At 42.8% G+C, this 17,400-nt stretch overlaps 1 protein-coding gene across 4 annotated transcripts in view; it reads left to right on the plus strand.

The window, feature by feature from the left end:
• Nucleotides 1-17,400, plus strand: part of FPR1 (formyl peptide receptor 1) — a 92,304-nt gene that overhangs the window by 15,588 nt on the left and 59,316 nt on the right. For 2 of the 4 annotated variants that reach the window (XR_010115230.1, XM_063615645.1), the window contains exons 2-5: nt 5,296-5,899; nt 8,579-8,773; nt 10,981-11,068; nt 11,152-11,353. The gene's annotated coding sequence lies outside the window, so the exon portion shown is untranslated. The other 2 variants (XM_055239000.2, XR_008650296.2) reach the window with 2 other exon arrangements.

Below are 17,400 nucleotides of genomic sequence, written 5' to 3' on the forward strand. Positions count from 1 at the left end.
CTAGTATTTGTAGGGTTCTTATCAGAGACTATTCACTGTGTTAATTGCTACATATGGGTTGTAGTTTGGTCTACATAATAGCTCTGTAATATTTATTGTTTGTAGTTTCCACAGGAATGACTCAATGTTGAGAGCAATTGTGAAATCTGCTGGTCACTTAAGTAGGAAACAGTAGACAAAGATCTTTAATTTAGCTTAGTCTGACTTCTAAGCCCTTTCTCTATGCAACAGTTCTGACAGATATTGCTGGTGGTGCCCCCTCCCCCCACAAATAACTGTTCCTCGTTTCTTCTCTGCAAATCAAATCCCAATTTTGTTCAATTACTCACTCTGTGGGGGAAGGTATCCCTTCTCCATCTTTGCGGGCATATCTTGATTTTCTAATTTGTTCTAACTAGAATTCCTTTTGCCTTGCAACGGATTGCTTTATTCGTGGAAACATGACTAAATTCTGGGCAATAACACTATAGGAAGATATCCTGGCATCTTTCTGGGATCTGTTTCCTTGCTTTTAAAAACAGAATCACAAAATTACAGTCCCTGCCTCTGCACCAGGTCACAGGGGAAGCTGTTGCATCCAACTCAACCCAAAGGTCTCTGTGTCCCTTTTGTCTTTGCCACTTGACCAAATTTGCTTATACTGTGGTCTGTGGGCTGTATCAGAAACATCCAAGGTATTTGTTAAAATGCATATTCATGAACCCAACTCTAGAATCTCTCTGTGTAAAAGATACAGTGATTTTTATGGCCAGGAAAATTAGAGACTCTTCCCACCCTGGGCTATCCAGCCTCTCTAAAAGTAACAGCAATTATCTAGCACTTGTTCACATATAATACTCATAATAACATTGTGGGCAGCCATCATTACCCCTTTTTGTACCAGAGGGAATTCATGGCCTCGGGGTTTTTGTAGGTTTTTTTTCAGCATCATGTCCAGCGGTCAGTGGAGGCAGCAAGATTTGAAATTCAGGATGAGCAACTTTAGAGCCACTACCATTGCAGCTCTAAAGTGCTGCATTTGAAAGGAGTTCCCCAAAGATTTCCAGCATATGGTCATACCCTAGTATCATGGTTTTTTCCTCCTTTCCCTTTCTCTCTTCCTTCTTTTCTTCCTGTCATTACCAGTCGCTTTCACTGAGGTCTTTCATGGGACATTGTTTAATGTAGCTCGAGGTTTCTCAACCTTGGCACTACTGACAATTGGGGCTGCATAATTCTTTGTTGTGGGGGACTGTTCTGTACACAGTAGGATATTTAGCAGCACCCCTGGCCTCTATCCACTGATGCTAGTAGCAACTCCCCCTTCAGGAGTGACAACTGAAAGTGTCTACAGACATTGTCAAAGGTCCCGTGGGAGGCAAAATTCCCCCCAGTTGAGCATCACTGTTACAGAATAAAGAGCACTGGGCTTTGGGGTCAGTTAGATCGCTACTCTTATCTTTGGCACCTCGCCAATATGGGTTCTTGGTTAGTGACATCTCTTTGAGCCTCACTTTTCTCCCCTGCAGAACAAGGACAGTTTTGTGGTGAAGTCTAACTTTCAGGTGAGGATTAAGTGAGACTGGACATGGAAATCTTCTAGGCTAGACTGAGTGTCTGTGACAAATGGGAACTCTTGGTCCTCACCAGGCTGTGTGCAGTGTCATGGGGCTCAATCCTGGGTCATGCCTTATGAAGCCCAAGGTCAGGACAAGAACAATGCTCATAGCAATAGTGGCTACTACTTATGAACATTACTCACATGCCAAGAGCTTCTCCTTTAACCCTAACAACTGCTCTCACAGCCTCTGTGGATGAGATGTGTTAATATGTGTAAGCACTGAGCACACCCTGAGACATGGTGAATATTGACTAATCTTAGTTTTAATTAGTATAACCATTGTACAGATGAGGAAGTTCACTTATATTGGTTACGTTAATTATTTAAAGCCCCCAGTCAGAAAGGGGTAGAACCAGGGTTGGAGCTCAACCAGACTGATTTCAACAGAATTGTATGGTTAACCCTCTCCCATTCCCTAGTTCCTCAACAGACTCAGATTTTCTCTACCCACTCTCCAAATATCCTAGAAGACATTCAGACAGTATGATGTATCAATAATCTCTAAGTCATTTGGAAATGTTGACACAAGAGGAAAAGATGAATGTGCAGTGACAGGTGGGGACAGGCCAACAAGACAATGTTGTAAAATTTTGCATCCACCCTACTTATAAAGTGGGGAAGAGAACCGTGAACCGGAGATGATACCTATACTGATTATGAGGGCTGCTATTTGGTGCAATCCCAATGTGTGTCAACCAATGTGTATTTTATTATTTCTAATTACAACATCCTTGCTTTGGGACGAATATCGTTCTTGTATAAGCCATAGGAAACCATGGCTCAGAAAGGGGAAGTGACTTGTTCAATGTCACAGTTATTGAGAGGCACAACTGGATGTATGATTACAGATTTCAAATGGAAACTCAGCACTTCCTTGTTAGCATCTGTGCTTCTCCAGCACGTGTAATTTCTGATGCATTAAAATAACATTCAGCCCTTCTGCTTTCTCCTCAAACTAACCAACTTCCTCTACTATTCCACTCTCAGCTGATGGCCTTGGCTGATATTTTAATGAGAAAATTGTAACAATTAGATGTGCATTTTTTAGCCTTTTCTTTCCTAACCCTCAATTTACCTGCCCTTGCTATTGTGAATGAAGAGTTCTTTTTCCCAGTGACTTCCCTCTTTACATTTGCTTTCCTTCCCACTGTCTCTCGTCTTCCCAAGAGCTGGTATTTGTCCTTCTGCTTTCTGCTAAAAAGAAACCCTCGAGATTTTATTTCTACTAGATCCTTCTTGTTACCAAGTAAACATTAATCTATCCCTTCCCTTTAAAAACAAACCAATCTTGGCCCATATTTCTTTCCAAGCTTCAACCCGATTTCTTTAAGAGAAGTGTTTTCTGTAAAGAGAATTCCTAGCCAAACTTTAGAAATGGTTGTCTCTAATTGCTTGCTTTTTTTTCTCACCTCACCTATTCCGCTGAATCCATTCCATATTGACTTGAGTCCTTAGCACTCCAGCTAATGCACTCTCCTAAGGACACACATGACCTCCAGACTACCAAATCCAGTGGACCTTTCTCAGTTTTTATCTTGATGTTCCAGTGACATAGGAACCACTGGATCTCTTTCTTCTACTTCAAGCACATTTTTTTCCATATCATAAGATGATAAGATGTACACACAATCCACTCTTGGTTGTCTTTACAGCTCAACTGGCCACCTCTTTTCAGTCCAATTTACTGGTGTTTTCTGCTCTAAATGTCTCTAAATTTAGGGTGTCCCACATTCTGTAGGTGATATCATTCAGTATCACAGCTTAAAGTACCATGCTATTCTCTCATCTGAATTATTAGCACTGGCCTCCCCTGGAGCTCTAGTCTCATTTAACCAACTGACTTCTTGATATCTCCCCATGAGAGTCCCATAGACACTCCAAACCCAACATTGCCCAAACTAAACTGTTGTTTGTCCCTTCCTCCCAAACCTGCCGTTCTTCCAATATTCTGTATCTATTTGGAGTTTAAATATTCAGTTATTAAAGCTCTAAATGTAGAACTCACCTTTCATTTTCCTTACCACCCAATACAATCCAAGTCCTATTGATTATATCTACAGAAGATGCTGAATGCACAGCCAGAGCCATCTCCATCTCCACTACCCATGTTCATGGCCCTGTCAGGCTTGGATATTTGTACAAACTTTGCAGATAGCTTGTTCCTGGTCCTGCTATTCCCTCTCCTAAAATCCAGACACAGACAAATTATATTTCAAAAGGAAAAATAAGACAATGCTGTTATTCTTCTCAGCACTCTTCTATGGCTTCCACATTTCTGACTCACACTTCTCAAGCACCCTGGGATTTGTCTTGTGTATCCCCAGACCTCATCTCTGCACTCTCACCTGACACACTGTGCTGGACCCATGGTGGACTCCTTGATTCCTTGACCATGCCAGCTTCTTGCCATTTCAGGGCTTTTGCTTTCTCTCTTCCTTCTGCCTACTCTGATCTTCCTCTGGAGCTTTCCACACCTGGCTCTTTCTGAATATTTATATTTTAGCTTAAATATCTTGTCCTCGGAGATGTCCTCTTGACCCATTTGCAAAACAGCTGCCCCAGGTCCAGCCTATCTCACCAGATGCTTTTCTTATTTGTCCATTCACTTATTTTCTATCGTAAAACTTTAGGCACTGATATACAAACTCCACAAGTAGCACCTTCTTTCAGTGCTATGTCTCTAGCATAGCACTGTCCAATAGAAACATAATGTGATCTGTAAACACAGGCCACATTTGTGTCTTATAGTTTTCAAGTAGCCATGTGTAAACAGAGTAGGAAACATTTTGGAAATTAACACCAATAATATATTTTCTTGAATCCTACATATCAAAAAGGATATCATTGGAACATTTAATCAGAATAAAAATTATTAATGAGATAAATGGCATTCTTTTTTCATACTAAGTCTTAGAAGACATGAAGTACATTTTATATTTATAGCACACTTAAGGTTAAATGAGAAAAATAGCAAGCACTCAAAAGCTGCATTTGGCAAGTAGATACTTCATTGCACAGCCCTGCTCCAGAGTTTAGGAAATGTCTGTCATAGAGCAGGCATTCCAACAATAATTTTTAAATTGCCAGACCCTGACTTACCACCAGGTGAGTTCTTTTCCTTGTGGCCAGTTCTTGGCTTCCTGTCGAGCAACACAAGCTCCAAGGATTTGTCAAAAGACAAAATTACAACTAATTAGTGTAAAGTTTTTATTGGCTTTATTTGTAATTCTAGAATCAGACAACACCTCATCCCTCAAAATAGAACGCATCTATTAATGAGTAGAACAGAGAAGTTTGATATTATAGGGAGAGGAGGGCTAAAGAAAGCAGAAACAAAGAAAAAAAAGCTGGATGGTCATTTCAAAGTTGCTTTTTCCGTACAGTGGGAATAGGGAAACAATAATTAAAAAAAGAAAAACAAAACAGATTGACTGACATGGTTGCTTATGTTACTTCTTTTGTAAGGATTAAAGCAGAGGCATTTTCATGGCTACTGAAAGTGACCTGTTTGGGAATTTGTCTATCTTTTCTCTCTATCTCTCTTTATGATTTCTTGGAAAGCCAGATAAACAACTTAGTTTTTGGTTTGGTGACATAGAACTTTAGTATGAGTGACTCTATTTTGGTTTTGTTTGTTGAGTGTAGTACAGTAGCTCAGTTTAAACCAATGGTGTCCTGTGATTTTTACATAACAGGCTTCAGCAGAGACTTTGCTGAAGGACAAGAGGACAACGGAGCTGGAATCGATCCAGTGACAGAAACTCAGGGTTTCTTACCATTCCCAGAAGACACCTTGGAGACGTCATCAAACTACTCATCTTAGAAACCTATGTGTCTGAATGTTCCTTCACCTCTAACCTTCTGTGGGAGACCGGAGTTCATCCCTCCAAATAACAAGGGTCAAGGAATATGAGAGTCCAGGCCCTTTCTTCTTCAGAGATTCAGGGAAAAGAAACAAAAAATTACCGAGGTGAAAAAATGAGAGGAAAACAATAAACAACAAAGATGCATGGTTAAGCAAAAACTCACTTCTCTATTTACACACATACTTCTAACAGCATATGTGTGGGCTTTTTTCCAAACAGCAATTCTCCAATTCTCTGGAGACACCACTGTCTATTCTACAATTAAATTCACTTCTGATGCTGTCTAACTGGAGCTAGCGTCAGATCGCACAAGTTAAAGGTCTCACTCCCACAAGACTGTCTTCACTTCGGATACCAATCCAAGTCCCATGTGGCCACCTGTACTTCTAACTGATGGGCTATAAATCAGGGGTTCCTGTGACCCCCTCATCAGGTTTGTAATTTGCTAGAATGGCACGCAGAACACAATAAATCACTTTGCTTTCATTTACTGGTTTATTCTAAAGAGTACAGCTTAGGCCAGGCATGGTGGTTCACGCCAGTAATCCCAGCACTTTGAGAGTCTGAGGCTGGCGCATCACTTGAGGCCAGGATTTGGAGACCAGTCTGGCCAATGTGGCAAAACCCTGTCTCTACTAAAAATACAAAAATTAACTGGGTGTAGTGGCACATGCCAGTAATTCCAGCTACTGAGGAGGCTGAGGCACGAGAATCATTTGAACCCAGGAAGAAGAGGTCGTAGTCAGCCGAGATCATGCCACTGTACTCTGAGCCCGGGCAACAGACTGAGACTCTGTCTCAAAAAAAAAGGAGAAAAGAATACAGCTCAAAAACAGTCAAAATAGATGCATAGGGCAAGTATATAGCAAGGGACAGGTTGGGGTGGTACATGGAGCTTCCATCTTTTCAGGCACTCAGCCTTCCGGCACCTCTATGTGTTCACCAACTCAAGAAGCTCATCTAATCTCATTTTTCAAGAGGGTTTTTTTTTTTTTTGACAGGATCTCTCTCCCTTCCCCAGTCTGGGGTGTAGTGGTGTGGTCACAGCTCACTGCAGCCTCAAACTCCTGGGCTCAAGTGATCCTCCCACCTCAGCCTCCTGAGTTGCTGGGACTGTAGTTACCTGGAACCATGCCTGGCTAATTTATTTTTTCTTTTTCTTTTTCTTTTTCTGTTTGTGGTTTTTTTTTTTTTTTTTTTTTTTTTTAGACAGGGTCTCATTCTGTCGCCCAGGCTGGAGTCTAGTGTCGTGATCGCTGCTCACTGTAACCTCCACTTCCCTGGGCTCAAGGGATTCTCCAGCCTCAGCCTCCTAAGTAGTGGGGACTACAGGCGTGAGATACCACGCCCGACTAATTTTTTGTATTTTTTGTACAAACAGGATTTCGCCGCCGTGTATCCCAGACTGGTCTCAAACTCCTGGGCTTAAAGCGATCTGCCTGCCTTGGCCTCACAAAGTGCTGGGATGACAAGTGTGAGCCACCATGCCTGGTCTCTAACTTTTTTTTTTTTTTTTTTTTTTTTAGACAGAGTCTCACTCTGTCCCTCAGGCTGGAGTGCAGTGGTGGGATCTTGGCTCACTGCAACCTCTGCCTCCCCGGTTCAAGCGGTTCTCCTGCCTCAGTCTCCCGAGTAGCTGGGGCTATAGGCACGCATCACCATGCCTGGCTAATTTTTGTATTTTTAGTAGAGACAGGGATTCACCATGTTGGCCAGGCTGGTCTCGAATTCCTGACTTTGAGATCCACCTGCCTCGGCCGTCGAGAGTGCTGGGATTACAGGCATGAGCCACCACACCCAGCCAACATTTTTTATAGAGCTCAATCTCCAGTCCCCACTTCCCTTTCCTGAAAGTCGATGGGTGGGGCTGAAAGCTCCAACCCTCTAGTCACTTGATTTTTGTGGTGGTCAGCCCTAACCTGAGCCTATCAAGGGACCTCGCCCTAAATAACCTCACTAACATAAAATGAGATGTGATAAAAGGTGGCTCGCGCCTGCAATCCCAGCAATTTGGGAGGCCGAGGTGGGTGGATCATTTGAGGTTGGGAGTTCAGGACCAGCCTGGGCAACAAGGTGAAACCCCGCCTCTACTAAAAATACGAAAATTAGCCAGACGTGGTGGCAGGCTGCTGTAGTCCCAGCTACTTTGGAGGCTGAGGCAGGAGAATCGCTTGAACCCAGGAGGTGGAGGTTGCAGTGAGCTGAGATGGCGCCACTGCACTCCAGCCTGTGGGACAGAGCGAGACTGTGTCTCAAACCAAACCAAACAAACAAAAAAAGTGGTTTTTAGGCCGGTTGCGGTGGCTCATGCCTGTAATCCCTGTTCTTTGGGAGGCTGAGGTGGGCAGATCACCTGAGTCAGGAGTTCAAGACTAGCCTGGCCAACGTGGTGGTGAAAACCCATCTCTACTAAAAATACAAAAATTAGCCTGGCATGATGGCACATGCCTGTAGTCCCAGCTGCTCAGGAGACTGAGGCAGGAGAATCACTTGAACCCAGTAGGTGGAGGTTGCAGTGAGCTGAGATCACACCGCTACACTTCAGCCTGGGTGACAGAGCTAGACTCTGTCTCAAAACAAAACAAAAACAAAACAAAACAAACAAAAGACAAAAACCTTGAGAGATGAGGCAGATGCATGAGAGAGTACCCTTTATCCGATATCATTACCAAGATTAACCCCTTAACCTTCTGCTCCAGAGATAATTTGTGGGACATGCAACACAGCTCTAAGGATTCGTTAATAGACAAAATTACAACAAATTTAGTTCAAATATCTTAATCTGAGAAGAGTTAAAGGTCTAAATCTGAGGAGATGGGTCCTTTCTGAGATTTTAAGCAATATCAGAACATTGTCCTCCAGCTGAAGCAACACAACCATGAAGACAAGTGGAGAGGCAGAAAACAAGAGTCAACTATTTTCTCTTTTCTCCTCGAATCACTATACCAAAAGGATGTTTTCAGTGATAAAGTATAGTAAACGTATGAAGCACATAAACCAAGAAGGAATTTATTATTACAAAAAGTTTTGCAAGGAGAGAGAATCTGAATCTCAATAAGAATTGGGTTTCATTTAAGCCCTTCGCTTCACCATCCTATTGGCTTTCTTCCAGGGGCTTCTTGAAAATGACCACAGAATGGCTGTCACTGTTCTGGACATCACATCAACCGGCCCTCCAGAGCCAGAAGGATGAAGACAAACAGAAAAACTGACTTCATTCACATGCCTGTCTCATTTTATAAAGGAGGAAAACATTGGCCAGGCGAGGTGGCTCACGCCTGTAATCCCAGCACTATGGGAGGCCAAGGTGGGCGGATCACGAGGTCAGGAGATTGAGACCATCCTGGCTAACACAGTGAAACCCCATCTCTACTGAAAATACAAAAGCAAAATTAGCCAGGTGTGGTGGCAGTCACCTCTAGTCCCAGATATTCAGGAGGCTGAGGTGGGAGAATGGCGTGAACCAGGGAGGTGGAGCTTGCAGTGAGCTGAGATCACACCACTGCACTCCAGCCTGGATGACAGAGTGAGACTCTATCTCAAAAAGAAAAAAAAAAAAAAGGAAAACATCTCATCCTCCTTTATAAAGACTCCTTCAGATCTCTTCAGGACCTGTCCTTATCTTTCACCACTGAAACATGACATCCTTAGATCATTCCCTGGGCCAAAAACAAAAATAAAAACGAGGTTGCTCATACCAAGGTGATGGTATTAAAAGGTGGGGGTTTTAGATTATGATTGTTCTGCCCTCATAAGTAGGATGAGTGCCTTATAAGAGTCCTATAGGCACTTGTCTTTCCCTTTTACCATGTGAGGACTCATAGAAAGCACTGTGAGTAATGGCCCTCACCAGATGTTGAATCTGCTAGCCTTGATGATGGACTTTAAAGCCCCCAGAACTGTGATCAATAAATTTATGGAGTGTGTGTGTGTGTGTGAGACAGAGCATCACTCTGTCACCCATGCTGGAGTGCAGTGGCATGATCTCGGCCCATTGCAACCTCCATCTCCAGGGTTCAACCAATTCCCTTACTTCAGCCTCCCCAGTAGCTAGAACTACCGGTGCATCACCATGCCTGCTAATTTTTGTATTTTTGGGTAGAGACAGAGTTTCACCATGTTGGCCAGGCTGGTCTCAAACTTGTAACCTCAGATGATTCACCCATCTCAGCCTCTCAAAGTGCTGAGATTATAGGCATGAGCCACCATGCCTGGCCTAAATTTATGTTGTTTAAAAATTATCCAGCATAATAAATTTTGTTATAGTACCTTGAATGGACTAAGAGACAAATTAGTCTAAATGACCATAATGTGTGTATCAAGTGAATCTTCTTGGAGGAGGATGTCCTCAACGTAATGCTGTATCTGTGCTTATGGAGATTGTGGATGTCATTAAACTCTTGTCTGCAAAGCTTGTGTGTGATGACAAAGCTGTGAGGATACCCGTAGGTAGCCTGGAAAGGTGTATTGTGTTTCTTCAGAGGTGGAGGCAACTGTAGCTGAGGGTCTGTAGAAATCAGCACTTAACAGAACATGCTAGCCAAATGAATGAGAGCAAAATGTTTACCCGTTCTTGATTGAATAGTATTAGCAATTATTAATAATACTAGATGTTAGATATGGGGGCCCTGATAGATGGGACTATACCCTTAATGCTGTAGTCATCCATCATAAGACATTCTTTTTTTTTTTTTTTTTTGAGAGGAAGTCTTGCTCTGTCACCCAGGCTGGAGTGCAGTGGCGCGATCTCTGCTCACTGCAAGCTCTGCCTCCCAGGTTCATGCCATTCTCCTGCCTCAGCCTCCCGAGTAGCTGGGACTACAGGCGCCCGCCACCACGCCCAGCTAATTTTTTGTATTTTTAGTAGAGACAGGGTTTCACCATGTTAGCCAGGATGGTCTCGATCTCCTGACCTCATGATTCGCCCGCCTCGGCCTCCCAAAGTGCTGGGATTACAGGCATGCACCACCATGCCTGGCTGACATTCTTTATAATATTTTTTATTTTCAGATATGGGAACAAGAAGCACTTCGGGCTGTTAAATGGAGATGCAATGTGGATAGTCACCCTTTTATTAATCACGTTTTGTGTAACAGATTTTAATTATTGAAGGCCATATTTCACCCTACATTGGGCCATATTAACTATCTTAACTGGAGGACTAAGTGATCCCATTTTATCAAGCCAATCTCTAAGTGCAAACAATTTACTTTAATTTTAATGTATTATTTATTATGTCTACCTCCAACATATTCTGTTTTAGAGCAACCTAACTCCAACATAGGCTATTTTAGAACAATAGGTATGACTATGGGTAATGTAGGCAAGGCTGTAAAGTGAGGTATACTCATTTTTCAAAATTTTATATATAGTTGCCTTCTCAAGACAATATGGGCAGAGTGAGTACATTTAGTGGGATCCTTGCAGGGAGCCGAAGGCCCCATGGGATGTGACCAACTCAGCATTCCGCTGGAGGCTATATGATCAAACAGCAACTGTTTATCATGAATGCAGGATGTGGGCAAACTCACGACTACTCCCGCTGCCAGAAGGTTTGCTGAGGGCCATCGCTTCCTGGTGCCAAGCTCCTTGTCCACTAGAGGTAAGGTGGCCCCTGACTCCTTCTTCCAGATATACTCTTTTGTCTCTTGTCTTTTATTCCCGTGTTCATCCCCCTTTGTTCAGTCCACCAGGGATCATGTCACGTTACATAGTGGTGCCCCGAACAGCAACAGAATCGGGTGCCCTGCAAGTGGCACTCAAATAGGCGACAGTCTGAACACGGGACTATGAGGATGTGAATGAAGAAGATCTCCTGGAACAGAGGAACTGAAATTGACAAGGCAAACGGGCACCCTGGGATGAGTCGGCCGGCAGCGGATATGAGGTCAGTGCCTAAAGAGGTACTGGGAGCAGTGCCTTAAAGAAGTACTGGAAACGGGAAGTTTTCTGAATCAGGGTAATATGGGGCAGAATTTGTCTACTGAGAAAAAAACATCATGTGCCGTTGCTTAAAGTTTTGTTGAAACAAACTGGTGCTCAGGTTAGTTCTCAGACATTAACTAAGCTGCTGCAGGACGTTATTACACATAACCCATGGTTTCTACAGGCAGGCACCCTTGATGTGGAAAATTGGGACAGAGCAGGAGAAGGATTAAAATGGGCTCATCAAAAAGGTCTTAAAATTGATCCTTCTGTTTTCTCCGCTTGGAGTTTAGTTCATACTGTACTTCTGCCATTATCTCCTTATTATTCTGTGGGACAGCAGGCTGAATCTAAAAATCTGAAAGGATCTGTTGTCCCACTCACAGCTCCAACTGAAAATAAAAAACAGGAGAGGGAGGATAAAAATTGGCTTATACCACCTCCTCCAGTTACAGAAACATCTGTACCACCTCCTTTGGTAGCAGAAATAGAGACCCCAATACAAAGAATTTTATGCTCTGCTGCCATAGCTGGAGAGCCCTTAGACCTTGCACTTTTCCTATTTCCATTAGGCCTGCTCCAAACAATCCACAGCAGGTTATTCATGAACACACCCCACTAGAGTTTAAGTTGTTGAAGGAATTAAAAGCAAGAGCGGTGAATAATGGCGTACAGAGCCCATTGACCTTAGGATTGCTAGAATCTGTGTTTGGTGCTATGCGTCTTTTACCCTTTGATGTGAAACACTTGGCACAAACTTGTTTGTCCGCTAGTGCATATCTGACATGGAATTTAAATTGGCAAGAAATGTGTGCAGACCAGGCTAAACAGAACCGTGTTGCTGGACACGGAGACATTACAGAGGATATGCTATTAGGTAATGGCCCTTACTCAGACCTGGAAAGTCAAATGGCACTCCCAGACGCTGCTTATCAGCAGTGTGCACAGGCTGTTAAATGCACCTGGGCCACAATTCCTGAAGAGGGAGTCCCAGTACAATCCTTTTTACATATCATGCAAGGGTCACAGGAACCCTATGTGCAATTTCTTGCAAGATCACAAGAGGCAGTTAAGTGTCAGATTCCTCATACCGCGGCTGCAGAAGTGCTAACTCTAGCTTTTGAGAATGCAGATGTGGATTGTAAACATGCACTGGCACCAGTGAGGTGTATAAAAAACTTGGGAAATTTTCTCAGAGCTTGTCAAGATGTGGGAACTGAGCTTCGTCGCTTTGCAATATTAGCACAAGCAGTGGCTAACTTAGTAGTTGACAAATCTAAAAGGAGCCAAGGGTCAAACCCTAAAATGAGAAAATGTTATAATTGTGGAAAACCTGGACATTTTAAAAAGGAATGCCACCAGATCTCAGGACAGAAGGGACCTTACAATGCAGTGCCCCACCCAGCAGAAAAAACACCAGGACTTTGTCCTTGCTGTAACAGAGGAAATAACTGGGCTAATCAGTGCCGCTCAAAATTTCATCAGAATGGCACTCTCCTGCTGGGAAATGAGACAGGGGCCTGGACCCAGGCCCCACAAACAATGAGGGCATTCCCAGTCCAGACCTCAACCCTGTTTCTGGCATGGGTTCCCAGAGGCACATTGATTCCCTCACCCCAGAAACACAAGGAGTACAGGATTAGATCTCCCAGTCAAAGAACGGGTAATGTTAGTTGGGGCAGACAAACCCATCAAAGTTCCCACTGGTATTTGGGGACCATTACCAGCAGGATATGTGGAACTAATTTAGGCAAAATCTGCCTTAACTTACAGGGCATTACTGTCATCCCAGAAGTTGTTGACTCTGATTATGAAGGAGAAATTCAAGTAGTTTTAATGTCACAAGATCTGTGGGGTTTTGAGCTGGGACAATATACTGCTCAATTGTTGCTTATTCCCTGCAAATCACACACTTCTCTCCATGAAAGGAGAAATGAGAAAATAAAGAGTTTGGGAGCACAACTACATGGGAAATCTATCTGTCCCAACCCATAGCCTCTAATAGACCCACCTGTGTAGTACAAATTAAAGAAATTTTATGGGCTTATGGATACGGGAGCTGATGTGTCAGTAATATCTAAAGACAGTTGGCCCCCATCCTGGCCCTTGGAATTAACTTCTACATCCCTAGTGGGAGTAGAAACAGCTCAAAGTGTTCAACAGAGCACTGAGATTTTACCTTGTCTTGGTCCGGATGGACAGTCATGTACTTTTCAGTCTTATGTTGAAAATATAGCTATCAACTTATGGGGTTGAGACTTACTTATAACATGGAATATGAGACTTACAAATGAAAACTTTGATAACCCAGGATTTAAAATGTTGAAGAACATGGGATATCAGAGGGGAAAATATTTAGGAAAATTTCTTCAAGGAAATCCTAACCCAATATCAGTAACTGGAAAAACAGATAGAAAAGGGCTAGGACGTCAGGATTTCTAATGAGGGTCATTGATATTTCTCCTCTGCCCGCTGCCTTACTATTAGAATGGCTCAGTGACAAACCTGTATGGGTGGATCAATGGCCCCTATCTCAGAAGAACCTGATGCAACTTCAGCGGCTAGTAAAAGAACAATGGGATGCCGGACACATAACCCTGGAATTCTCCAGTGTTTGTTATTCCAAAAAAGTCCGGAAGATGGCGACTACTCCATGATTTAAGAGCTATTCATGTACCCATAAAACTGATGGGTGCCTTACAAAAACTTTTACCATTTCCAGCGGCTATTCCAAGAGACTGGCCTCTTGTAGTAATAGATCTGAAGGACTGTTTCTTTACTACACCCTTACATGAGAAGGATAAGCCTTGATGTGCATTCTCTGTGCCTTCTATTAATCAAACAGAACCTGTTTCTCATTATCAATGAAGAGTTTTACCCCAAGGCATGCTTAACAGTCCTACTCTATGTCAGCATTTTGTAGGACAGGCATTAAAGAAGCCTTGGAATATGTTTCCTACTGCTTACATCATTCATTTTATGGATGATATTCTTTTGGCTGTTCCTACCGATGAAAACCTACATCAGTTATTCAGAGAAACAAAGCAGGCTTTGACTAAATGGAATCTCAAAATAGCTCCAGAAAAGGTACAAACAACTTCCCCATACCAATACTTAGGAACTATTGTTACAGAGAGAGGTGTACGGACTTAGAAAGTAGTTCTCCATAAAGACACGTTACAGACTGTAAATGATTTTCAGCAATTACTAGGAGATATTAATTGGCCACGACCTATGTTAGGTATTGCTACCTATCAACTTACACTTATTTACCAAACCCTGCAAGGAGATTCTTTAAATTCTTTGCGGCAACTAACTAAAGAGGCAGAAGCCGAATTACAGCTTGTAGAGCAAATGTTACAGCAGAGACATGCCTCATGGCTACAACCACAAAAACCTTTGCTGTTATTTATTCTTCCTACCCCTTACTCCCCAACAGGACTTTTGGGCCAGTTTATAGACAAGTCTGTAACAGTAATAGAATGGTTCTTCCTATCTAATCAAACAGTCAAAACCTTGCAAGTTTATCTTTCTTTAATTACGCAAATTGTGACTATGGGCATAGATCAAAAATGCTTACAGGATATGATCTTGACAAAATTATTGTTCCTTTAGACTCTCAGCAACAAGCTGCAGCTTGGGAAATGTTGACTGCCTGGCAAACTGCTTTCGCAGACTTCATGGGCGCGATAGATAACCACTACCCTCAGACAAAATTTTACAGTTTTATAAAATCTATTCTTTCATTCTTCCTGTGATTACTCATCACAAACCTATTCCAGGTGGACAGACTTATTTTACTGATGGCTCTCCCAAAGGTCATGCCGCCGTCTATGGACCAAAACATACTCAAAGAATAATGATCTCTGGGATTTCAGCTCAATGCTCAGAGCTAATTGCAGTCAGCTGTGAGGTTTTACAGCTCAAAGCTTCAGATCCTATCAACTACAGGGAGCCGAAGGCCCGTGGGACCTGACCAACTCAGCATTCCACTGGAGGCTATATGATCAAACAGCAAACTGTTTATCATGAATGCAGGATGTGGGCAAACTCACACTGCCCTGCCACCAAAAGGTTTGTGGAGGGCCTCACTCCCTGGCTCTTTGAAGTTATCTACTGAGAGTTATCTATTGAGAAATCTAGCGCCTACTGTTTTAAGAATGCAGTCTTGCAAGCCTGCCGTGAATCAAGCTGCTAGCCAACAACCACCCCCTACCCCTACTTCTCGTTATCTCTTTTGCCTGATAAATACAGAGGGCTGTGTAACACTCAGGGTCCTGTCCACTAGAGGCAAGCTGCCCCCTGACCGCTTCTTCCAAATATACTCTTTTATCTCTTGTCTTTTATTCCCACGCTCGCCCACTTTGTTCAGTCCACCAGGGATTGTGGCAGGCTACAATCAACATTGTCAACCATAAAGACATGTTACAGACTTTAAATGATTTTCAACAATTATTAGGAGATATTAATTGGCTACGCCCGATGTTAGGTATTGCTACCTATCAACTTACACATCTTTACCAAACCCTGCAAGGAGATTCTTCTTGTTCAGCTTATGTTGTAAATTTAGCCAGTCGCATAGAAACTGCTACAGTTAAAAGTACGCTAGACCCAGAACTGCTTAATTTGTTTCACTTATTCTCATATGCTGCATGGTACATGCCAAACAGGTGAGACAGCTGGTCATGTACAGCGACATTGTCTGTCATCATTTGCTCATATGGGAATACCTAAACAATTACAAATTGACAATGGACCCGCTTATACTAGTCATACTTTTTCAAAATTTCCTACAGCTTTGGGCTATAACCCATAAAACAGGAATTCCTTATAATCCTAGAGGACAAGGCATTATAGAATGGGCACATCAAACATTACAACGCATGTCGAAAAGACAAAAAGGGGGTATAGGAGGCCAACTACCACCTCAGTCAAAACTACATTTAGCCTTATTTACTTTAAAATTTTTGACTCCTGGTACGGATGATAAGACTCCAGCAGAAAGACATTGGCAAGTGTTAGAGGAAAAGAGGAACGTTTATCTGAAAGTGTTATGGAAATCCCCAGAAGGAGGACAATGGAAAGGCCCAGTGGATTTACTGACATGGGGAAGAGGGTGTGCTTGTGTGTTTACAGGAGATGGACAAGCCATGTGGGTGCCCTCAAGGTGCATGCGACCATGGAATGGGAGACTGGAGAAACACAGGGTGGCCAACCATGGGCCTGGTCCCTCCGGTATGAGCCATGAGTCAGCTGAGCCTGAGTGCAAAGATGGAGAGGAGGCTGACTGGAGTCACGACACGGTCTTAATGTTGCATTTGTAAAGAATATCACCACTCAATTTGTGGTTTGTGTTTTTAATCCTTATGTCTTTTTGGCAGCTCAGAAGGACCAGCTCCAGGTAAACAATACCCAATTGACCTGTAAATCTTGCCAGTTATATCACTGCATTAATCATAGCACTTTGTGAACACATAATATCTCTACTTTGATGATTTTAGGTCGCATCCCTGGGCTAGGGATTCCTGTTAATCTGTCCGAGGCTTGGGCTGCCACACCCGCTTTGCATTTTGTGAAACATCTTCTACCTCAGGTTACTCACTGTGCCCGGAGAGCCTTAGGCATGATAATTTTTGCTATCGTTTCCTTGGTCACACTAATAACTTCTGTTGTAATGTCGTCTGTTTCTCTGCACAGTTCTGTTCAAACGGCTCAGTACGTAGAGAATTGGACACGTACAGCCAACCAAGCTTGGCTACTTCAGAATAAAATTAACACTGAGTTACAAACTGAAGTGGCAATGTTGAAATCCACGGTTCTGTGGTTAGGGGAACAAGTACAAAGCTTGAAGTTGCAGCAGCAATTGCGCTGTCATTTTAATCACACTCATATTTGTGTAACCAACTTAGAATATAACGAAAGTGAGTATCCGTGGGACCTTTTGAAAGCCCATTTGCAAGGAGCTTTCACATCCAACATCACCTTTGATATTGGTGAATTACAAAACAA

This window comes from Symphalangus syndactylus, chromosome 13 (assembly GCF_028878055.3).
Source record: "Symphalangus syndactylus isolate Jambi chromosome 13, NHGRI_mSymSyn1-v2.1_pri, whole genome shotgun sequence".
NCBI lineage: Eukaryota > Metazoa > Chordata > Mammalia > Primates > Hylobatidae > Symphalangus > Symphalangus syndactylus.